This window comes from Melozone crissalis, unplaced genomic scaffold (assembly GCF_028551555.1).
Source record: "Melozone crissalis strain CALT ecotype California unplaced genomic scaffold, PUWL_Pcris_2 ptg000029l_1, whole genome shotgun sequence".
NCBI lineage: Eukaryota > Metazoa > Chordata > Aves > Passeriformes > Passerellidae > Melozone > Melozone crissalis.
In genome coordinates, this window is record NW_026535807.1 from 12542778 (window position 1) to 12567727 (window position 24950).

General features: G+C 38.8%; 1 protein-coding gene across 12 annotated transcripts in view; it reads left to right on the top strand.

Moving 5' to 3' along the window:
* Nucleotides 1-12693: 12693 nt before the first annotated feature.
* ERC2 (ELKS/RAB6-interacting/CAST family member 2) overlaps nucleotides 12694-24950 on the top strand; it is a 404850-nt gene continuing 392593 nt past the window's right edge. For 11 of the 12 annotated variants that reach the window (XR_008483246.1, XR_008483248.1, XR_008483249.1 and 8 more), the window contains exon 1: nucleotides 12694-12860. The gene's annotated coding sequence lies outside the window, so the exon portion shown is untranslated. Of the gene's footprint in view, nucleotides 12861-13587; nucleotides 13774-24950 lie in introns of all 12 variants that reach the window. The other variant, XR_008483247.1, reaches the window with a different exon arrangement.

Sequence of the window (24950 nt, forward strand, 5' to 3'; positions counted from 1 at the left end):
GCTGGAGCTCCTTCTGCAGGGAGTTCCTTTTCTGTCCTGCTGTAAGCAAGTGCAAATCTGATAGTGCTGCTGTATTATATTCTGAGACAAATGAAATCTGCCAGCCATTATTCCAGTATCTACAAGTAATTGCTTCATACTTGGACAGATCTTTATGGGTTATAAAAATTACCAGTTTCTGAAAGGGAGTTCTGTAGTGCTGTGTCATACCTTGGTTTTTAATTGAGTATGCTTTCACAACATGGGTAATTCAGAAGTGTACATTGCTGGATCATAATCATAAGAATGACCTGAATTCTGTCACTTTCATGTACACTAAATTGAAAATAACTGGGGTCTAAAAGGATTATTGCCAGACCAATGAATGTTTCAGAAAAGGAATCTGTATCTGGGAAGCTGCAAGTGTAGAGGCTGCACACTGACACAGTAATGACCATTTATGTTTTGAACAGTCATTACAAATATTTTCCCTGAGATTTTGGATGATTATTCTTAGCCAATTGTATGTCTGTGAGTGCTTTTTGACTTACATTTTGGGAGTTAAATTACAGAGCTACATATACTGTGTACTGCTACTATCGTGTCAGAAATGCTTAAATGGAATTTCCAAAGATAGCCTGTGAAAGTGCCCTATGGCCAGGAGCTCAAACACTCTGCTTGCTCTTCCTGGATAATTGGGGTGTAACCTCTTCCCTCCCTACTCCACTTTTCCTTTTGTAAAAAAGACCAGTATTAATAAAGAATTTGATAAGATTTTTCTTCAAATACGTTAGATTGTACTCTAAATGGCATCTCCCTTTCATAGCATGTACACTGTTCTTGTTTCCAGTAGCACAGAAAAATGCAGTTTCATCTCATCTCTATGGCTACGTGGCATTATGCAATGTGACTTTTGAAAAATTGTAATTTAATTTTTTTCAAGGTAAATGAATTCTTTTGTTCAGTCTCAGGGAGAAGTAAAATACTGAATATAATAGTGTTAGAAAGGCTACATGGCTGTTCATGTGTATGATATATAATATTTCATAAATTATTTAAATAATTGGCAGGAGTGAAGCTTTGCATAAAATCTCTTCTGGAAGGGATTCGTTACACAGAACTTGCTTTATACATATCATCCCTGATAGCTGAAGTATAGGAGGGGTGGTTGTCTGAATGATCTCTCGCTATCTATGTGTATATATACAGAGAGAGAGAGATAATAGATAGAAGGGACCTGTTGCTGTGTCTTTTTCACTTCTGTCTTTTTCCCAAGAAAAAGGAGTTACTGTGTTTTCTTTTCTCATGCTAAGGAAATCAACAACATAGAGCACTTGAGATCTCTCTGAATGACCTTTCTATACCTCTGAAGTTTGAATAAGCCAAATAACACCATCATGGGATTAAACTAAATTTTAAGGCCACTTGGAAGATCATAAAATGCTTACACATTTAACTCTTGGTTTGGTGAGTAAAAAGATGATGTCTGTGACAATTAGAACTTTATGTCATGCAAAATTTTTAAAAAAGGAGAAAAATAGGGGCAGTGGGACTGTTGACTGCCTAAAGGGCTGAAGCTGCTGAGCAATTTTTGAGGAATTGATTTATGAGAGTTCCAAGCTCAAAATACAGGTGCTTCAGAAACATCTATTTCTGTCTTCCTAATAAATATGATACAGCAATGAAGACTTTCTCTTCCCTCCTTCCATCTGTGTTCTACAGCCATCTGTCATACTTTATCCCTGTTTAGATTGAAAATGTTCCTGATTTATGCAGTGTTTGTATTTACAAACTAAACAACCAACAGGCTGCATGTGACAGAAGCTGTGGGACCCATGGATTTCACTTGGCAGGAGTGCCCCTGTTACAAGAGGCCATTTTTGTTCTCAGAGTTGTTAAATTCTGGTCTCTAATGCTTATCACAAAATAAGTGAGAAAAAGCACAGTTGCACTCTACTGTCCTTAGGACACATCTCCTCTGAATAATAACAGATTGTCCAAAGGATGTCTGGAAACAACTGAGTGACCAGAATGGTAACACTTCCTAAAATAGAACTCAGGCTTATCAATAAATAGATGTTTTTTCCTCTGATGACAAAACCAAATGTCTGTTATTGTATATAACATATAGATGCTCTGTAGCCTTTGATGAGTCTTTAATTCGACACAAATGGAATTTTTAACTAAAATTACACAAGCATTTATTTTAGATTTAAAAATGCTATTTGATCTACTATAAATTTATCAAGTGTATGTCAGCACATTAAAGATAATGATGTTCCTTTTTCCTAGAGAGATATGTATTTAATAGAAACAATAATTTAGATATATGCTTACTCAATTCTGACTAACAAACAAGCTGAAACTGCAAATAAATAACTTGGGAAAGATAAAAATAGCTCAGAAGTATCCTTACAGTGTTCCTATGAAATATGATTGCATCAGGAGAGCAGCAGAGGAAACAGCATATAAAAATGAAAATAATGTTTCAACAATTTATGGGTTTTTTGATAGCTTCCCTTCAAAATCAGACCATGAAAAGACCATGTCTTCTGAAAAGGGAGCATCTAATGTTGAGAGATTGAGTAAAACAGATGAATCTTTAGTTTATGTTTCTGCAATAAAAAATAGCACTGATAGTGCTAGAAGAGTGTTAGGAAACAATCTGGATTTTGAGTATAAGAACTGTGCAAACTTAAGGATACTGGTCCACCTTGGGTTCTATAGTAAGAAGAAAATTGCAGTCTCAGGGATAATACTGTATCCTAAATTCCATCCAAACCTCACTAGCAGAGGTCCTTGGTGTAGGCATCAATCATCCCTGTACTTGAGGTGCTGACCATTGCTGCACCTGGGCTAATAAAAAGTACTTGATCAGTAACTCAGTAACTTCCACTAATTCTGGTATCTGGTCCATAACCACAGCCATAATTGCATTGCAACATGGAGGGTTTTTTTGTTCTACAAATAAAAATTCTAATGATTGCAGTACTTTATTCTGATCTTTCCCCCACCTCTCTTATTCATATCTTCCTTTTTTTTTTTTTTTTTTGCTCTACTTGTGTCTTAGTCATTTCTACACCTCTGAAAGTGTTCTACACTCCCAGCTGCTCTGCCAAGAGAATCTCTAAGATCCACACTAATTACATGGGTGGGTTTGGTGACCACAGCTTAAATTTCAAATGGCAATATGCAGATTTTGAATATTTTCTGTTCTATATCAGAGCTGCATGATTTTGGAACACCTCAGTTGGAGCTTCAGTGGCGTACAGGATTTGTCTTTTAATAACTCAGTGTAGGAGAACTGCAGTACCCCAACCGTCTGCTTTCTGCTGAACTCCCTGCAGTAGCCAATTTTGTCTTGCAGACGTGGCTGCTGCACATGCTGAGTGCTGATTGCAAGTATTATCTTAAGAGAATCACTTCTCAATATTTAGGAACGTGACTCTTCTTTCAAAGGCATGCTTTTGGGCTTTTATACCCCTGCTGGCTTCATCTCACCAGGAGCTACCTGTCAGACACCATCCTTCAGTTCCACAGCTGCCTTTGCTGCTGGCTGTGTTTATCAAAAAAAAAAGGGGAGGAAGAAGAGGACTGGAAAAAACCCAGCAATCTGCACCTTCTTAAGAAGCAAAGAAAGTAGCCTGGCAAGAAAAAGAAAACCTGTGTTCTAGTGCAAGCAGGGTCTGAGAAGGGCCTGAAACCAAGACTCAGAGCCTTTGGGCAGCCTAATCTGCTTTACAGAGAGCTCATGAAAATTGAATGCAGGCAGGAGCCCTGCAAGAAAAAGTGTAACCAGAATATTTCTGCCAGGCATTTTTCCTTGCCTACCAACCTTCCTTTTGTGTTGGCAGGTATGACAGGACAGTTCAGTAATGGGTGTGCTGGGCAGGAACTATGCAAGGTCTTGGAGGTCTGGGGGGTTTATGTGCTCACAACCTGAACTCACCTTACGCTCCTGAGTACCCGCTGCTGTACCAAACTAAATCCTTCATAAGCCTGATCTTCTTTCTTCACTTGTGTTCCTTATAATACATTGTGAATCACCATAATCTCTGCTCTGTAATGATACCACAGAAGTGCTATTTCACTCAATTAATATAATTGTAAACTATTATAAATTAAATAACTGTTAACTTCCAAAATACTTAGTTTTCTCTAGTTATGCTCCCATGTTCCCAAGTTTTATTCTCATTAAAACCCACAAAGTAGTTTACATTACCTTTTGTTTCTAAATTAACACTTCTGTCTGTCAAGCACAGGCCATGGAAATGATTAGGATCCTAAAATTGCAACTGAACCTTAACACCAAAACCACGAATCCAATTAACTGCATAAAAGGAGCAGACAAAATATTTCCAGTGAGATAAGGTTTGTGCAGAGAGGTAATACGTTTTCTTAGACCAATTGCTGTAGCTGCAAAATATTTCTACTAATTTTCAAATGTACTCCTCTTCATGGCTGCGTGGTAAGGGTATTAAAAAAGATTTAATGCAGGAAATAAAAATATATATTTGAAAATTGAAAATACATTTAAATAAGGAGTAGAGCAATTTAAGTAAGTGTAAACAAGATGCAGAGAAATGTTATTTAAAATACTGCTCCTGTTACTTCTGCCTCCTGTTTTATCCCAAGGTCTCTCTGGTTCTTAATTCATGTTAAAGATGGTTCTTAAGTCATGTTAAAGATGGTCATATACCATCTTTAACATGAATTAAGAACCTCTCACATAGCAGCAGCAGCACAGTATGCTCAGGGATCAAGAAATCATGCTCTGTGTTGTAGTCTGATCTTTCATGGTTTATAGAAATCTTTTAAACTGAGCTATACTCAAGTGATTAATGCATTTATCCTTCCTTTCACAGGCTGCTGCTGTAAAATATGGTTTGCCTGTCTTTCCTGTGCTATACATATTTGCTTTCTGATTGCCCTGAAGATTTCAGAATAAATTCAGTACTGTATGGCAAAATACTGCTTTCCCCAACATGAAAAATCTTTTTGTTTAGAGTCAATAGTTCACTTGTATATAGGTGTCTGACATCCTGAAGGAGCAAAAAATGGAAATAAGCTATATTTGTGAGGTTTTCCATTGCTTTTCTCTTACCTTTTCTGTGGCTGATAAATGTAGTGAAATTTTGCATTGCATTGCTTCCTCTAGCTTGTAATTTAACAAAAAGAGTTTTACCAATACTTCTATTTGGTTCTATTGTCTGGCTTTTTCTGGGAGTTCTAAGTCTGCTTCTCATTATTTCTATATTGCTTCAGCATAGATTATGGTTTTCTTCTGATTTTTTTCACATCTGCCAAAAGAATCCTCAATACCAATGCATTGACAGGAGCATCTATATTTCTTCATCTTTAAAGGTGAGTGAAGGATAGAGTAACAAATGTTTATAGGCTTCATTTTTCTTCCCGTGTTTTCAAGGTGTATAATTTACTTGAATTGCTATTTCAAGTAAGTTTTCTTCCCAAGATTATGTCTAAATGGACAGAAAAATTATGGGGAAATGAAAGTTGCTATGGTATATTTAATCCATATCCAGAACTGGTTGGAAACAACCCCTCCAGATTATTATTTATTTCTACCAAGCTTAAAGTTTGACACTTTCCTGTGATGTTTTTGTTTGTCATTCCTCAATTGGACTCTCCCAATAAAGTCAACTAAACAGTGAGAAAGTTCACAAAAATGGACTAACCAAATTAGTAATGATCACACATGGATTTTTTTTTCTCTAAGCAATACTTGATAAAGTGGTGACAAAAAAATAAATCCTTGAATTTGCAAGAACTTTATTATGAGAGCCACCTTCTCCCCCATGGCACAGTTACACCTCAGGCACAGTCATGCTCACGATCTGCACACCCTGAGTCTTGCAGCCCACAAGAAATAGAAGTGCCAGACTGGCAGGGAGGAATTCCTGTACTTTAGCAGCCATTTCATACCCAGTTTTAGGGAAATGTTATATAATATCAAGCTGACAATTAAAAGTATTTCTCCCTTTTTATTTTAACTTGTGAGGCTTCTCATTTTTTTTTCTATACAACTTAATAAAGAAATAAAAAGTCATCAGTTGAATTTAATGTTGATCTCCATTATTGGTATATGCATAAGTTCTTCTGTTACAATGTGTGATTGTGTTTCTCTCACTGAAAGCACAGATTGCTCTTCGTTAGAAAGATAATCAGCAAACTTTATGAGTGGAATAGGATGTAAAAGTGGGATTGGAGCAATGAAGAAAGCAGAAACTCTCAGGGGAGGAATGCAAAAAAGGCACTGCCAAGTTGAATCCTGGATCTAAAGCCTCCCCTAAGGAAAGTGCTTCATCTGCAATCATCAGTACTGAATAGGCTTTCTTTAAAGGCACATTTCGGGTTCTGAGGGGAACTTATTCATTAGATGCTTTAGTAGTCAGACAATCATCCAGAGAGAAGGAACTTCACCTACAGTTACATCTCTGCTAGTAAATGAAACAGGTTCAGGAAACACTTGGCACAGAAACCGAACTGTTGAATTGCTAGAAAAACCATGTTTTGGACTGGACAAACTCCCTCCAGCCCAGTTCTCAAGCATGTTTTGGAAACTGGCATAAGTTTGTGCATATTCTCAACTGGAATTCTTCATGGGAATATGCTGTTTTGGGAGTTGAGGGAGTCCAGAGACACAAATCAAGATAATGCTAAGTCATTTCTTCTTCATACCATAGGGTTGTTCTACAGAAATTTGATTACATGTGCTTGCATTCATATGGTTTACAGGGCTGGTTCTAAGTGATAAATGAGAAAAAGACCATCATCTCTTTTTAGTTCTAGAATTGGTACAATAAGGGGACATAACCTCTTGAAGTCAAATCCTCAAGTAGTGGCCAATTTTTGCTCAAATGCAGGAGAAGTCCTGATATTTCACAAAGTCAGGCTAGTAGATGATTGACTTAGAAATACTGATAAAAGGACATTTTAAAGCCTTTATTTTAAAGCCTATATTTAATCTTTCTTCAATTTCAAAGTTTATATTTTATCTTTCTTCAATTTTAAAGACCAGAACTTAAATGAAGTAGTCAGAATTGTTTGTGCTATTTGTTATTCTGTGTCACAGCACCGACAATCTCAATGACAAAATGGATATCCAATGGTTAAGAGATCCTGTTGTGAGTAAAATGGGACAACAAAGTTAAGGTTACTTCAGTGAAGATGATGGAGTATGTGACAACTGTCTGGTGAAATGCAGGATTCCTTGTCTAGCCTTAGGTTGTACATGAAACAAAACCTACATTAGTAAAGGTAGAAATCTAATGTTCTTGTGTTATCTAGATTTTTTTTTATTTTTGCATAGTACCACAAAAGTTTTGGATGAACCACAGATGCGGGAAAAGTGTTTTGTTCTTAAAGGCTCTGGGACTTTGTAGTGAAGATTTCAAGATTGAGACAACCTGAACCTTTGTACCAAAGATTTTTTTTTTTTACTGTGGAATTTGTGGAGGTTTTTTCATGTTTGCATGCAGAGGTGAATTACTGTATGTGTAAAAGGATCTATAAAACCACGTTGTAAATTGTTTAAGTTAATATATAAAATAAATCCAACTTAATTCTCCATAAATGTACTTTGTGTAATCCTGTGAAGTATTATAAAGTGGATATAATGTGTTACCCTCTCAAAACAGTCTAGAAATTGTCTCAGTGTGTCTATATAGAGTAACAGATGGAACACTATCAAGTCACCTTATTATAAATGTAACAGTAGTGTGAAGCTCACACCTGCTATGTAATGTCAGTTATTAGCTAATTATGAACTTTTGTGGGAGCTGGAGTTGCCATCCATGGCCAGGTGTTTTGTATTTCTGGTTATTCAGTTGGACACTCAACAGAATCTACAAGGAGCACGAAAGAAGAAAGCAGCAGTAGGCTCAGTGTCACTTTCAAAGCAGCCATACAGGACTACTGGTTTTATTATTTTCACATTATTCCTGAATTATGGTTATCTAATAGGGCCATGCTCACTGTAGAAATTTGTTTCCATTGGGGACTGCTGTTCTGGATATAATATAGCTCCCCTAGCTCAGGTAGTTTTGTTCCTGGCCCACTCCTCCCCTCCCACCATGTGCATGTGATTAAGGCAGTGCCTCAGGCTCCAGTACTCAGCTGTTTAGAATTGGAGGAGATTGTGCTGCCAATAAAAGGGTCCCTCACTGAATAACTGCCCTGTAGTGCACCAGGGAAAAGGTGGTGGGTAGGGGTGAATAGTCCTGTAGTTCCAGTGTTTGTACGTGCCAGGTTTGCTGTGGAGGTTGAGGTCTAAGTGGGGAAGGAAATGTGTTTTCTGCAGCTTGAGAAGTGAGAGGAGAACCTCAGCTGCCTTCAGATGAAGTGCCTCGTGCTGACACTTGTAAGTAAAATTTTAGTATCTGGATTTACTTTTCAGGAGTGAGGTTGGCATTTGAAAGCTTAATTCTTATTGAAAAGTCAGTTGGAAATTATCTCTAAAATGATTAAAAAAATCCAAACCAGCATCTGAGAATTTGCTAGTCAGTGCTCATTTAGCAGCAATTCTCTATAACAGACATCATACATATTCATGTGTACAATGGTGGTAGCAGTAATACTAGGTTTCCAACCAGGAAAATAAAGTGCCATTGATAAAATTTAAAATGTTAAACCTAATTCAAGATGTTTAAGCTGGCTTTGCTGTGTATTGTTAGAAATTTCTGGAGTTTGAGTTTTCCTAAGAAGTATTTTTAACTCTCTGAAATATGTTGTAGAGTTGGTGCAAAAGCCTATTAACAGCCTTGTTTTGAGATGTGGAAGCTGGAGATCTTCTGTGAGATGGGTGTTTTTACTATTAAATTATTTTAGTGTTTTTGCTGTATTTCTAACTATGATGTTAAGGGTATCTGCCAGAGTAGCTCTACTTCTATCCTGAATAGATATAGGCTGTGCAGTACACAATAAACTGCTGAATTATGTAATTACAAATGAGTATATTTTCCTTGTTTGTTTTTGCATTATAATACATTATAAAGAATTCCTCAATGGCCTCTTGTGTGTTCAGGTATATTCAAGTAACATTTTTCACATCCTTTGGAAAGCATGTGATCATGTCAATTAATAATGAATAAATTATACTAATAATTTTTAAAACCACTCTAGCAGTCTTGGGTGATATGTCATGAGGAAAGCAAAACATAAGCTTAACGTGTAGTGGAAACTATTTTGTAATTCAGTTTGACAGGTGTCTGTAGGTGAGTATAGAAACTGATAGGAAAGAACAGTTCATAGTTAATGACTGATGAATGTACCTTTTCTGTGGACTTGACTGATAGGGCCTCATTCTGAAATCAACAGGAAATTGTATTTTAATTCCATCTCTTTGTTTGTTTGGGGCTTTTTGTTTATTTTGGGTCAAGTGCTTACTTGAAATCTGATCACCACGTCATGGTAAAGGCAATATTTTTTTGTTTTTTTAGTTCTGTAAATTTCAGTCTAAATCAAGTTAGGGAAGCGCAGAGGAATAGGGTGGGGCTATTCACAGGTTCAATGACTAAAGCTGAAATAGATTTTCCTGGGTTTTTAAAGCACACACCTGCAGCTGCTTGCTAGGAATTATGCAGCAGGGACCAAGCTTCTATTTGTATTTCTGTTTTTAAAGAAATGAAGCACTAAATAACATCCATCTTCACCAAAACGTGAAAGGGAGCTGGCTGCTGCTAAAGTCTGAGTACCACAGGTGAGGAGAAAGAATTGGGAAGGATGAAGGGATGCATGGGAATTGAAGAGAGTAAGTAACATTCTACATTATATGTTATTTTGAACTATTTATACTTAGAATAAGTAAATAGGATAGTTGTAATAAGCATGTTTTATACTCTTCTGCTTCCAAAATAAGTATAGTGTAGATTAAGGAAGAGACTTGAAAATCTGTATTTCATATTTACTTTACTTGGTTAGGGCCTTAATGTGGGCTAATTGAAATTTAAAAAAACCAAACAAATCACTATTAATTTCAGTGGGGTTTCCGCAGCTCCTGACGTGAAAGCAGAAAGAACTGTGAATATACTGCGTTTTTAAGGTAGAAAACAAATAAACTGAAGTCTGCTAGCCAAAAATCTATTTGAAGATAGAAACTGTTGACAAGTGCAAACATTAGATGCTGCATCACATGGCATTTTATATTATAAATAGTGGTTTAAGTTTTACAACAGACTGCTTTCCTCTAACAGTTGGCTGAAAGATATATCTCGTAGTTAATGGGAACTTCTTACAATAAATAAAAAAGAAAAAAGTGGTAGTTTACTTAGATGATCTGGCTTTTTTTTGTGCGTAATGGCACCCACCTGCATCATGGCACTGAGGACAACACAGATGGTCCTGTGATTAGACTGAAATGAGAACTTTCATCAGCTGCAAAGAATTCAGCCTTAAGGACACAATTGTTATTATCCTACCCTTTGGATTTGGATTCCAGCATGGTCTTGAACATAAGGAATGAATATTATTGAAGGGTTTGGATTATGTGACCCTGAGGTTCTTTGCATGGATGTTGTTTCTACTAATACAATAAGTAGATTAGCTGTAAAATTCTGATTACTTTTCCCCTCCTTCTCTTAAACTGCACATTTTTCTAACAAGTCTTTTTGAGTACAATTTGGCAAAATATTTTTTTCACACTAAGATCTGCAATGGTCTTATCCATGGTGGGTATATTCTGTTCTTTGGCACAGAATAGAGTGCTGCCAGTCCCCTGCAGAGGGTCTGCAGCTCTGGGATGGGCTGTGATGAACTCTGCTATAAAGTTCATTCAATGACAGCAAGCTCAATTCATTGCAGTGTTTTTGCAGCCTTATGGCAGTTCTCTGTCTTCCCACAGTGATTATTCCTTGGAAAGAAGATTCTTAGGCTACTGGTCCTCTGTCAGGACACTTCTGGCTTTTGCTGGCTATCACAAGGCCCTCAGTCTTTGCCAGTGAATGAGTCACAAAAAAGATAAGGCAGAACCTGATGTTCCTTGTCTTTTCATATAGACAGGAATGGTGTGACATGTTGTTTAAAAAACTGTCAGCAGCTGACACCTCTTAGAACAAAAGTCCTGTCATCATTAACAATACTGAGACAGAATTGGATGTAGCAATATTGAGACAGGTCTAGAAGAGGTTCTTATTTCACACTGAATCCAAATTAAGGGCTAAGCTGAAAATGGACACTTCTTGTGCTCTGAAGCATACAGTGTAGTGACCCACATTTTATAGTGCTTATCCGTTTTCTTACAGATGCAGACTTGCTAACTCTTGAGGACTACTTTGCTTTTCAGATCAAGTGAAATTATTTGTATACAAAACCATGTCCCTTCTTGTTAATTTCTTCAGGAATAGATTTTCTCTGTCTGTATTTTTCATGGTTTTGAAACAACTTGAACAGAAATGTCTTCAAATAAGTCTGCATTTTAATCATGGTTATTCCATTACTTTGAACTCAGAAAAAGTATTTGCCCTCTATTGCAATTATAGCTAAAGTAGGTGGGTACTGTAAGATTGTATCCCTTTCTTAGGGAAATTCAAACCTGCTATGCTCCTGCTGGGAGTGACATTCTAGCATCTCCAAATAAATACCTATGACAGCCAATTATTTCAGCTGGCTTTGGATAATTCAGATACTGCAATAAAGTGTTACACTAATTTTAAATACAATTGGTTGAAATCAATTTGATTTGACATATTTTTAAACAGTAATTCCATAAAAGCTGTTGTTCTCAATGCTGTTTAATAGTGGCATTTATAGATGCCTATGTGGGCAAGAGAGAAATAAAATAGAGATTATATTAAAGCAACTACAAATCCGAAATTGTTCTTAAAATCATTGTTATGGCAATGAGATCAGGAGGAGACTGATGAAATTTTGTCTAGGGTAAGGTATGAAGGTGCATTGATGCTAAAGACCAAAGGTGATCACTTATAATTGTATGTAAATTGATTAAACTAAAAAGAATTGAGAAGAGGGAAAAATAGAAAAGGAACAAACCCTCTGTTCTTAGGATGCTGGTGATGTTTAGAGAAGTTTCTTTCACTCCTGTTAATAAAAAGCAATAAAATCTCAGGAATAATTTTTAATGCAGTTTGCAGTTTTCTTATGGAAAAAGCTTTCAGGCTTTGTGTAGCAGCTTATCCTGTGGTCCCCCCCCCCCGCATACTGTTTTTTGAAAAATAAACACAAATAAATATGGATGTCATCTTAATTTCTTTGACACTTAAGCCCAAACACAGATTCAGGTTTCTGTGTTCATTCTGTTTATGTAAATACGCGCATATAGCAATGGCTTTTTAGACATCATGCTCTGAAGCACCTGCCTTTGAACATTTCTGGCCTTCGGTGAACAGGGGCGAGAAAGCAATTTATCCTCTGCAGTTTTACGCAGACCTAGGTGTATTTTTAGGCTGTTTCCCAATGAGTAAGACGCTCGCAGCCGCTGGCTGGGTGGGGACTGGAACCCGCGGGCTGGCGATGAATGGCCAGGGCCGGCCGCTCGCAGAGATCACGGGCTGCGGTGCGTGTGCTGCCGCCGCTGCTGCTGCTGCTGCTGCCCCCGGCGGCTCCGCGCCGCGCCGCTGGAGCCCCGGCTCCTCGGGAATGCTGGGAATGTTGAGTCAGGGACTGGCAGCCCAGACAGCCGGGCTCGCAGCTGACTGAGGGAGACTCGCTGAGGGACGGAACGACGAGGGACAGGGGCACACGAGCCTCCCCCGGCCGCAGCAGGTTCCTCCTCGGCAGCCCCTGGCAGGCATTGCGCGGCTCCGGCTCGCCCTGCCGCCTCCCTCCTCCGCGCAAATGGGATGCCAGCTAAACGTGATGTTGTAAAATCCATGTGAGGACGGAAGGCAGATGCAATGATTTGAAAGGTGAGAAGCTCGAACAAGAATATGGCTGGGATGCATGACTGTAAATTTACTGTGATTAAGGAAATGCTCCTATTGCTTTTCACAACTGTCTGGTAGCTGAATCTGGAGATGAATTTGCAGAATAGGCTTTTTATATTGCCTTGGAAATACATTGTAATAAATGGGACCAAGTGCACATCTTATTCTGGTAACAGAGTGCCTCTCCCTACCGAATCGTCAACCAGAAACCTCTCTTGCAATTTCTATTAAAAGCAGCCATAGGACTCTATTTTTTAATATGTTTTTTAAATTTTTTTTTGGTGCCTAGTGTTTAAAAATATTGTTGTTGTTGTTAAAGTTTTCTGGAATAGAATTGATGGGTTTTGGAAATTCCTAGCTTTATACTTAAATAATGGATAATGTTTGGTGTTTTAAAAACCGTGTCAGGAAAAACGGTGAAAGATTTCTGTTCCCTTCTAGTGGCTGGCAAATGGAAACAGACGCTAACAGGGTATTATTTTTCAGTTATATAATTAATGAATACTTACTGGGGTCCCTCATTTATGATGCTGGGGTTTATTTATTTTTTTTTAAGAAAAGATCATTTTAGGCTGGATAAGTGATGAATGTGATGAAGTCCACGCCTATGTTCCCCAAGGATACAATAGATATTTTCCTGGGAGCACTACAGTAGTAATTTGATGGAGAAGGATTTTTTTTTTTTTTTTTGTGTGTGATTGATTTCTAGGCGGCTACCTGCTAAGCCTTGTGATGGATGGATGGATGGATGGGAATCTATTCCCTTAGCGGCGAATTGCTCTTCCCGTGGTGATGGACACGCGGGCCGACCAGTGGCATTGGCAGACACGAGCTCGTTGCACACGAGCGCGGCCAATAAGTGCAGCCAAGGGGAGGGCGAATCCTACTTGCCAGGGTTAGTTTTCTGGTCGGCTTTCTAAATCAGTGCTTTCACTTAGCTGTTGTCGTTCGGGATTTGTTTTTATTCCCATCCCTGGCCCTCCAGCCCCACGTGCGTGTTCAGGGCGGCCGCCTCGAACGCGGCCCCTTCCCGGCAGCCGCGCCGGGCGCAGGCCCCGCTCCGGCTCCCCCTCCTCGGGGGGCGGGGAAGGGAGGGACGTTCCTCTCCATCAAGTCGCCTCGCCCCTGGCACTTGGTTTCCCCGTCGCCAAGCGGAGGACGGAGCGGATTCCCCGTGTCAGCCCCGCCGCCCTGCCCTGAGGGGAGATGCTGGGGATGCGCTGCCGCCCTCCTCCCTTCCTCCGTTTCTCCCTCCCCCGGGAATGGCAGAGCTCCACAGCCTGGATGGGGGCGCGGGCAGAGCCCTCCTGCGGCCCTTCCCCAGCCCGGTGCGGGGGGAACATCGGGCACTGCCCTCCCAGCCTCCTGCTCGGCAGCGGGGCTGAGGGAGCCCGGCCGCCTGCCCGGCCTGGCTCCGCGCAGCGGCCGTGTCAGGGCTGCCCGTCCCCACCGGGACCTCAAACCAGTCCCTGTGCCAGGAGATTTCCTCGGACTGTCCCCGTGGAAGGGCGGGGGATGGCGAACGCTCCCACAGCCCAGGTGAAGCAAACACCGGCCATAAAACCCCTCAGCCGCAGTCCCCTCACGGTCCGTGTGCTGGAGCAGTGCATTCCCCCAGCAGAAGGAGGAAAAGGGCCCCCCCCCCCCCCCCCATTTTTTTTTTTTAAAGGGTCTGTTTCTGCACACAGAGTGTATAATGGTATGTCCAGGTCCCTTAAGAAATATGTTTCTGTGGGAAAAGATTTCTTAGTTTCTTGATGGAAGAAACTTGCAGTCCAAGCCTTGGCTTCGTGGGTGACTGTGTTAAGGGCTGTGTGTGAAAGTGCCTCCACATCTCCTCAGTGCCTTAAAGGAAGCATTTTTGCTGCTGTTATTTTTGTTTTAAAGCTCTGTGTAAAATGGCTTTCAAAGGAATCAAGGTGAGTTAGCATTTTCACTTTTCCTAGAGGAATCTGGGAGGAAGGAGAGGCTTTTTGTCCAGTGAGTGAAGGGAACATAATTTCTTCCATAGGCTCGTTGAGATAAGGGCAGTCCCTGGGGTTCATGGCTGTCCAGCTCAGGTTGAAATTACATCTCTGTACTATGGAGAAACCCCACACTGTGTTTATGAGCACACCCAGGGTGGGGTAGATCTTCAAATTTGGAATTGAGAAATTTCTTGGTTAGTGTTTGGATGCCTTATTATACTCATTAGCCTTGCTCTTGAGGTTTGCCAGCATTTGGACGAGACCCATCTCGTGGCCTCTTATCCTGTGGGTGCTTCTTCAACTCCTCCTAATCTACTGCTAGTCAAATTGTGGTGGATGGTAGTGTGAGATCCAGCATCCATGCCAGTCCCTCCTGCTGTTCCTTGCCTGCTCTGAAGGCTGTAGAAAGCTGTGGGCCTTATCCTTAGCAGCCAAATACCAAAAGAACACATACAACCATTTTAGAATGCCAAATATATGTGATACTTAGAGAATTATTTATTCAGCATGTGTTTTTGTGTAAGCATGCTCAAGGTGATATTTTTCCTTTTGCTTTAGAAAGATGATTGTTACTGACCTTTGAAGGATGACTAAGAAAAAAGAGTGGGTTGTTCACCCCTCAAAGAGGGTGAGGCAACCAGCCTGTGTATTGCTTCCAAAGACCCCATATGTTCCCCCACCTGTATCTCTTAGTGTTTATTATATTTTTATCCACTATGATGCATTTGTTTTCATCTGTTTAATTTAGTTTTTAATGCTTGGGAGATATATATGTGGAGGATCTTAGTTAGATCCACCTAGGAAATGTTACTCTGATACTGATTTTTTTTTTTTAATTATTATGTGACCCTTCTTATCTATGATATTTTATTTGTTTGGTTTAGGATTGTGTTAAAATATTTTTGTGATTTAAGTCTTAGTTTTTGAATGATCTCATATCTATTTAGGAATGATGAGCTTGCCTCAATTTACTTATATTTTGCAACACTAAGACTAGCTTACATTTTCTGTTAAGTGCTGGCAAAAGGGTAGGAGCTATTTGAAAGTAAAATGACTTTGTAAGTTCTTTTTCAGGGTCATAGTTGAAACTAAATTCTGAAAATGAACTGTGTAGCGCTGCTTCTTCTGAGTGACACTTTGACACTAAGAAAATACAAAGGCATATCAGCATAAACATCAGTTAAATGTTCTGGAGTATTTTGGTTTTATTCCACTTTTAAAGATGTAAAGTAGTTTATAGAAAGAAACCATCTCTTACAGTTTTTCTGAAATGAAGTGAAATTGACTGTTGTTGGTTTGTTACTGCTTGGATGTAAGATGCAAACAAATCCCCAACCTGTTTCCTTGGAAAGCAGCAGTTGACTCCTTGTGGAGGTCCAAGGACTTTTCTAAGCATGGATATCCAGTGTTTGTATGTCAAAATATGGGTGTCTGATGCATTAGCATTGTGGAATTTAAATTTTGTTGTTGCTTTCTTGGCAGTTGATTTCAGGGATTTTTATGATTGATTAGTGATGGTGGCTTTTAGATTCCCAGCTTAGGAATATCTTAAGTAGCCAGGATTTGTTTTGGGGTAATGGCAACAACTGGGAACCACATCTCCTTTCAGGGACAGTCTGTCAGGTGCTGAGCTCTGCCAAAGGAGAGAGGAGGAGCTAAGATATTTTAGCACTTCTCTGGATAAGGCTCCATTACTGCTACAGCATTTCTGTTTACTTGGAAAAAGTAAATAAAGTAAAAACTTGGAATTCCTTTATAACATTAGAAATTTAGACTTTGCAATGGGCAAGTGATGTGCTGTCCCTATACTTTAAAATGAGAATAATGAGGGAGATGTGTAGAGCTGGAATTTCTGTGCTTTTAGGAAAGCAGACAAGTGTGTCTAAGAGTTTGAGGTGTATGTCAGTTTCAAGTTGTGATTGGATGTGTGGGAGTCTTTAACATTTTAGATGTTTAGCAAAGCCGGAGCATTTCTGTGAATTTTAAGATTAGGTTTTTGAAAGGTGATATTTGCTTTCTTGATTATCTTAAAAACTCATTCTAAGAGAGTCTTGCAGACTGGCATTCACTGGAAATGTTTCAGGCTAGTTCTTTAATGATCAATGTACTTTTTATTTGGTTAGAATACACCACTTGCAGCAAATACTGTTTGGGTTTTTTTTTTTTTTAAATAATTCCTACTGTTTGTCCTGCTCATTATCCTATTGCTCTGAAGTCACAGTGCAGATGTAGAATCTAGCAGCCAAATTCTGCAAAAATGGAAAATTGGGAGATTTTCAAGTGATTTAATGCTAAACTCTCATTATGTGAGAAATTACATGGGACATTGAATGGCATAAAAGGATTGATGGAAGTGGTGTGTATATATATAAATATATATTGTATAGGTTTGTGTGGGAATGATGTGCTGTAGTTTCAGGAAGTGCTGTGGAGTTGGGGTGGGAAGCACTGGAGAAAGCATTGTCTGTAGTGATTGCTTAGTTGGATATAATGTGCAATTTATTTTGAAGTCAGTGAAAGCAATGTAACAAATCTCTGCCATTTCTGAATTTTGCACAGAGCATTGGTAATGTGTGGGGCAGTTTCCCTCCAAGTGAACAACTCAGATCACTTGGGATGCTGACTAATGGGACATAATCTTCTCCATACATTGAGAGGTTTACAGAGCACATTTTGGTCCCTTCATTCCAATGCCTCATGGAGGTTTAGTATGTCTGTACTTGTGGTTACACTGTTTGATATGTTTGGATTGCTTCATTGCAGGACTTGGAGGCCACAGTACTTGAATTCTCAGGAACTGATTTTTCTTTGTCAAATATGAGTTGAGGCCTGTTGGAAATTTTACTGCTGTCCCTTCAGTTTTCAGTGTTATCTAAACACTTTTCATGGTCGGTAAAATTAATTTACTGGTAATCTGCTCAGATATATGTTTCATTATCTCTTGGCACATGCAGTGTCTGAATTATTTAATTTCTAAAACAGCACAGGTCTGTGTTATTTCTATGATGGTGAGGCTTTTACTTAAACAGCTTTCTGCAGTGCATTCTTTTCCTCAAAATATATTGCTGAAATGCATTTCTTACCACTTATGTTCTTTGAACAATTCAGATTAGTGGACAAATATGACCTGGTAAATAAAGCACAGTTCCTTTTGTTTACCTATGTCCAATAATAGTGGAAGAAATGGGTACTCTCAGGTGCTCCTCTGGAAGACAGTTTGCTGTGTACAGCAAGTTTATTTTTGATGGCTGAGTCTTGGCAGTCATGATGTACCTCAGCTTTCATTTATAGACCTCATTTGAAATCTGCTCAAGCCATTTGTTTTTCCTTAAGGAAACAGTTACAATAACATCTGTCATCAGCTTCAAATGTTCTAAGTTCTCACAGATGCCTGTGAGGACTTAGAAATTGCACTTGTGAACTGGTGTGATTGTGCTTAGCTGAGTGTGAGCCCAAAGGGGGCAGATTGGGCCATGCTGTGAAATTATGAGCCAGCCACTGAGTGCTTGGGGAACTCTTCCACTCTTTTGGCAAATAAATAAATAAAAAGGCAATTCCTGAAGTGCAAGGTCTTCTAATGGTTCCAGGATGCTGATTCTATGATGAATTGAAAGCTAATCTGCTAAATCACTTGCATTGCTTGCAGAGCCTGTGAGTTCCTTGGACAGCTTTGATCTGATGTGGCTGAAGCACAGCCAGTTTTTCTTTGGCATGGTACTGAAATGTGCATGCTCTTGTAGCTGGGCAGAGACAACAGAGGAGGGATGTTCTACAGGTTTTTACATTGTGGTGGTTTCAAAGCAAGCTGAATGCACAAATATGCTTCTTGTTTTGCAGTTTGAGTAGGCATACTGCTATTCCAGAATCAAATAAATGTAAACTGCAGAATGGATATTTAGGCTTGCTAAATATCCCAGTATTTAAGTATTCTAAGAAACTGCTGGAGGCTGCCTAGGTAGTCTTAACAGCTGATCCTGTGACCATTTTGTTGCCTTTTTACAGAGAATGGAAGCTTTGTAGCAAAAAAGGAAAAATATAGCTTTGTCTTGCAAATGTGTAAGCCTGTGTTTAGTAACATGCATGGGAGTAGCCTTATTGAATTAAATTGAAAGTACTCCACTGTGTGGGAGTATCTCTGTTGGTTTCTAAACCATTAGGAGTTATAAATGCATCTTAAAAGTATGACATAATTGTAAATGACAGACTATTTTTAAGCATACTTATTGTGGAAATAGACAAATTTACAGGTCAAACTATAAACTCGGTCAATTTCCTTTGACACTATTTTCAGTTCTTAGGTTATTTTACTAAAAGGATTGTAGTCTTTATTATGCATTTAATATATATATATTACCAGCTGAGCAGCCTTTGGTTTCAAAGAATTTGTATAAATATTGGCGGCATAGAAATGACAGAACAAGTCTGGTCTTTCAGACTTTTCCTGGTAAACTTCTAGGTTTTATTAAATCATGCTTATTTTTAAGCTCTGCCTTCTCAAAAGATAATTCAGTCTATAACTGTGTTTCTGCAAGTTATTTAGTCATTCAAGTTAGGTAAATGCTGGCAAAAGCAAAGCATAACTGTGCTAATAATTAGGCATAACTTTCAAGTAATCTTGAAGAATGTTGTGTACTTTTACATGCTATTATTTTTTCCCCAAAGGAGACTATTTTAGTAAGAATTCAAGACATATGATTGTTGTTGTTTTTCTTTAATAGTTATTAAATGAAACGTACTGTTTGCCTGATTTACCAAGTGCCTTAGAATAATCTTCCACAAAATACTGGAGCTTATAAATGCAGGCTTGCATTGATAAATGAGAATTCTTATTGAGAAGGGAATAAAAGGCAAGTGAGTAACAATTGCAGGATGGAAGGCATGATGAATACAGACTAGGATGCAGAATTTAGCATACAAGACACCTGCAAGGATTGAAATGCTAGGAAATATTTCTCTGGAAAACCAAAAGCTTGCCAGGTCCTTAGAAATATGTGTCCTAGGAAGGTCATTATGGTGTGGGGAAGCTGAGAACCAAAAAACTGAGCAGGAACAAGCAGTGTTTTTGAATTTATGTGTTTCTGTCCCTTGTTGCTTGTGATTCACACCATCACCCTCCCACCCATCAATAAAAAATAGAATCCCAGTGTTAGGAGCTGCAGAGAGCAGATGGGCAGCAAAACAATGACATGGAGAGTGTGGGACTGGGAGCTTCAGCCAGTTCCAGCTGAGGTGCTTTACCCTGCACCTCTGGAACTCTTCACACCACTCTTAGTGCTTTGTAGTGTAAACAAAGGGTAACCCTAAATATCCCTGCACCTGGGGGTGGCTGTTAAATCAGAAGGGACTGGAGAGTAAGAAAGGCTCAGCACTGGCAGGTAACTTTTACAGACTGTACGTGGTTGTGTTTGCCCAGACTTGGCAGATTGGCTGCCCTATAGCTTTTTATAAAGATACAGTGTGTTCTCTGGCATAACAATTAAAATTAGATGTGATGCTTCTGCCTTTGCTTGGCTGTAGAAGCCTTTTTTTTCATGTTCCATTTTCAGGTCTTTAGTATTTTACAAAACATCAGAAAAATAAAATGAAAATAATTTGAAATTTCTCACCTTCCTTAGGTGTCTTAGAAACCCCAGGATGCTTGTCACATGCAAGACTGTAGGAAATAATTGTTTTAATGGAAGTGTTAGAGATAAAACATTAAGAATTGGAGTTTGAGCAACAGAGAAAAGTTATAAAATAATGGAGGTGTCAACTGGTGGAGTTTAGATATTATTTATATTATTTAATGCCTACTTCTAACTATTATGTTTTAAAACAATTACAATGTCTCAAACATTATAATAAAGAGTAAAATGCTTGGAAAGAAGTGCACCTTTCTTAAACACTAGGCTTGTTTTAAACCCATGAAACTTGTATAAAAGAGTTAAAAATTAATTGTTGACCCTTCACTTAAGTATATTTGAGAGTAATATAATTGACAGTCCTGATAATGGTGTCAGAGCTGCTTGCTTTTCAAGATTTTTTATGTGGCATTTTTGAGCAAATATTTCAATTGGTGCAGTTCTCTGATTGCATGACAAGTATTCATTGCTGTCACTGCACCTGACAGCTTTAGAATGCCTGACAACTTTATTTTCCATATATGTCATTAGAGCCATATTAAGCAGCCACTCCTGCTTTTGCCTTCTTATTTTCTTCTGTGTGAGAGGGAAAGGCCTGATGTGCCCTGGTCCTGGGAGGTGATAAATGCCAGTTCTTCCATGTAGCACTGATGGGAGTTCAGGGACATGAGCAGCTCACAAGATTAAAACAGGCTTTGGAACTGACTTTATTTACAGATACATATGTGTAATTTTACAACAAGCTACAAGGGAGGGCAGAAATTAATGTCTGTTAACTAATAAAAAGAAATGTAGTGTGCAGACTGTAGTAAAACTTAAATTTACATAAGAAATGCAGATTCAGGACACTGTAAGGAACTTAAATGAAAATGTTGCTTTTGAAGTTGTCATATATGCTCTGTTTTTCAAACTTGTAAGGAATAGTAGAGTAGCAGGAAGAAGTGGATTATTTTCTTTTTTGTATTAAAAAAGGTGGGGGAGAAGAAGCTACTTGGTCAGCCTGGTAAGCAGGAAAAGAGAGTACTTTGTCCTTTTAATAGAAACAATGCTGGTCTTGTACTAACACCATATAAAGAGCATTGTATTTATCTTTTTTTCCTTTACCTTATTAAAAGAAAACATGCCAGGCTGCCCACTCAGATTAATGAAGAAAGGCAGGCTCCTCTACAACAGATTGGAGTTTTTTGTATCTAGTTTATATCAGCTTGCTGCATTTTTTTTCCCTTTACATCAGCACTGATAGTAAAGAACGTGTGAAGAAAAGAATATTCTCTGCTGTGAGAATGTATTGTGTGACTATGAAAGCAGTAGAAAACATAGGTAACCAAAAGAAAGTGCTAGAAATATTTCTGGCTCCTAGTCACTACTTCTAATACACATGTGCTCCTGGTCTTCTGTGTACGGAGAGGTTGTGTTTCAAATGAGAGTATTTAAAAGACGTTATCAAAATAAAGAAATCATTGTTTGCTAGGACATGTTTTTATGGAACAGATTTTTTTCTGTCAATCTCTTTCCTTTTGTGGTGCCTCAAAGTGCAGTCCTGGCAGAGAAAATATGAGCATTGTGTTCTTCATCACCTTTTTTATTTTTTTTTCTTTCCTATTTTGCTTGTTTTGGTTTATATGTGGGGAATTGTATTGTACTAAACAGTTTTAGACAGTTTGGAATCAGATTGATAATTTCTGCATTTAACTGTCACCATATATTGTTTGGGGACATTAAGTCTACAGAAGAGGTTTCCTTAAAGGTTTTGGTACTTTTACAAATGTTTGAGCTCTTGGCTCAGTGTTAACATTGGCAAGTAGTTGTGCAAAGCTATTAAGTATTTGGCTGATACCCAAACTTCCTGCTGACTAGGTGATTCAGGCCTCAGGAGGGGACACTAAAAGCCTAAATCATCTCTCAGCATGTAAGAGTGTGTAACCAGTGAAAATCAGAGCTTATGGGGTACTGTGGATACAGTATTTCAAGCAAACTCTGTAGTTATGTTAAATGTAGAAGTAAGGATTTGGAAACTAAATTGAGTGAGATCTTCTAGTAGCATCCACATCAGAATCCTATCCTCCAGGTTTCTCAAAAAATAGGAAGCTAAAAGACAATTAAAGTGAGTTGTCAGACTTGAGCCAGGTGGGTAACGTGAGCCTGTGATGTTGCTGTGTGCAGAATGCAGGAGATCAGGTGGGGCAGGAATGTGGGCAAGGAGGCAAGCTGAAGTTCAAACAGGTGTTGGGGGCACTTTGGCATGAATGGTATCAGTTCTGCTGGGGTTTTCAAGGCTGGTGAGAACATGGGGCAGTGTCTAGTGCCTGCCCTCCTGCCCCCAGCTGAGAATGCATGCTTAATTTTCTGGATCCTAAAAGGATCCATATAAAATACAGTTTTGTTTGCAATGCAGAATAATAAACTCATAATTATAATGGTTAATTTTACATCATGTACATCAAACGAATTTCTTTAAAATAAGAAAATACTGAGCCAAGCAGGTGAGCATCTGGATTTTTTCTGGTAGTAATCTGATTTGGATTTTAAAACTCAACTCTTGTAGGAAAATGTGTGTAGTGGGTCTGCAGTCTGTCCCTACCAGACTGAGTGAAGCTGGGTGACTTTTTCTCAGAGGAGGCTTTAGGGGGATATGACCTTTGAGACTCCTTTGTCCTGGCTACTGCAACACCTACAGCTTTGTTAAAGAATTATTACTTGAGGGTATTAGTATTCCTTCCTCCTTGTCCAATTAAAATAGCAATATAAAATAAATTTACCTTTCAAAATAGAGCTGTCTATATCTCACCTGTCCACTCTCAGTTCAGCTGGGATGGCTCTGTCAGCTGGTTCTGTGGGAAGATGGGATCTCTCCTCTCTCTTTTTCTCCAGATGGTAGATGATGATCTGTGTGGAAATTGTTGAGGTCCTGAGGCTGGTATTGCTTCTTCATGCCTCCAGTTCCTGATGTGTTGAGACACACAGTAAATCTTCCTGAAGCTAGGAAGGCTCCGTGTAGAAGCAGTAAAGAGGAGAAAATGATGTAGGTGCCTTTTCTCCCCTCTTTCATAAAGCAGTGGTGTCTGGCTTCTACTGTGTCTGAGACTTCCCAGCCATAAAGGAAGGCTTCAGTTTTATCTTTAAGAAGTACACACATTGAAAAAGCATGTTTTTGTGTGCTTGTCTTTTTCTGAGGTTGCAGGAAAGCTAGTCTGCATAATTCAGGTTGTAGAAGGTAACAAACTACAAGAATTCTTAGGCTTTCTCCATTTTCATTTGCAAAGTCAGGGTTTTCAGATTTTGGTCTGTGAGCTGTCCTTAGTAGCCTGTTAAAGTCAGAAAATCAAGCGTATCATCAGTGTGTTTGTGTTCACAGCACAGAGGTCTCTGTTTTGATTAGAATACTTCTAGGGGAAAAAAAAGAAATTGAAAATGCTGTGGAGGTAATAACACTGGTTGGTGGTGTTTTGCTTCTCTTTTCCTGTTGCTTGCAGAATTTTCCCAAGCTTATGGAAGTTACAAAGTTCAATTAGCATTGGAACATTGTTTAAGAAGTTCAGGGAGACATTAGCCTGCCTTTGGATAGGGAATGAGGATCCTTTTTTCAGTAGAGCTCACTGGTAAGCACTGGAGTGCTAAAGAAGATAAGTGTTCTCTGATATGAGATGAGAACTTCCAAAAATTTACACGAGTTGAGAAAAGAGAGACCACAAGTTAGAAGCTCTAAAAGGCAAAACAAATACCTAAAAATACATATCAGAGACATAAACAGAAGGCTAAGTAACTTATTAACTGACTCTGAGCAAGAAATGTACTGATTTATCAAACTGAAAAGGAAAAACAGCATGGATGTGATATAAGATAAAATATTCTGTACCTCTGCTTCTGAGGATGAACAAATTTATATCCAACCCCACCACCTGGCTGTGTATCATATCTGCTGTATCTAAAAATATTTTATTGTGTGCAATTTAAATTGATACTGGCATTTTCTGCTAGCAGCATTGCTTTTTCACCACACCAGAGTGTAATGTTTTTTATGGAGTGTTTGTTTTGTTTTGTTTGTGTTTTTTTTATTGAGTGAGCAAGAGGGTGGGGTGAATTCTGTCAATTCCGAAGATTTGTTGTTGCTCTTGCTCAGGATCTGCCAGGAGCCAGTGGAAGTTAAGTGATCTTCAGCTCTGGTCTCATGAGAGATTTGTCTGTGAAGGAGCTGTGGAACTGTTTTAGGCAACGAGAAAGATACAGGGATGGATTTCTCAGAGGATTGATGAGTTGCTTGGCCAGAGGATGGCTGGCACTTGAGAATTAGAGGAGATTTTGTTTCTTTAATTGGTCAATATGTTGAAGTTGAGACAGCAGAAAAGCTGCGCAGGGTCTTGTGGGGAAACAAGCTGTGGGTCATCTTTTGAATGCTGCATGACAGCTGAAAAGAGGGGCAGATGTGGACAGTGATGTTAAAACGCCAAAACTTGAAAAAGTAAATCAACAAGATTGCTTTATAT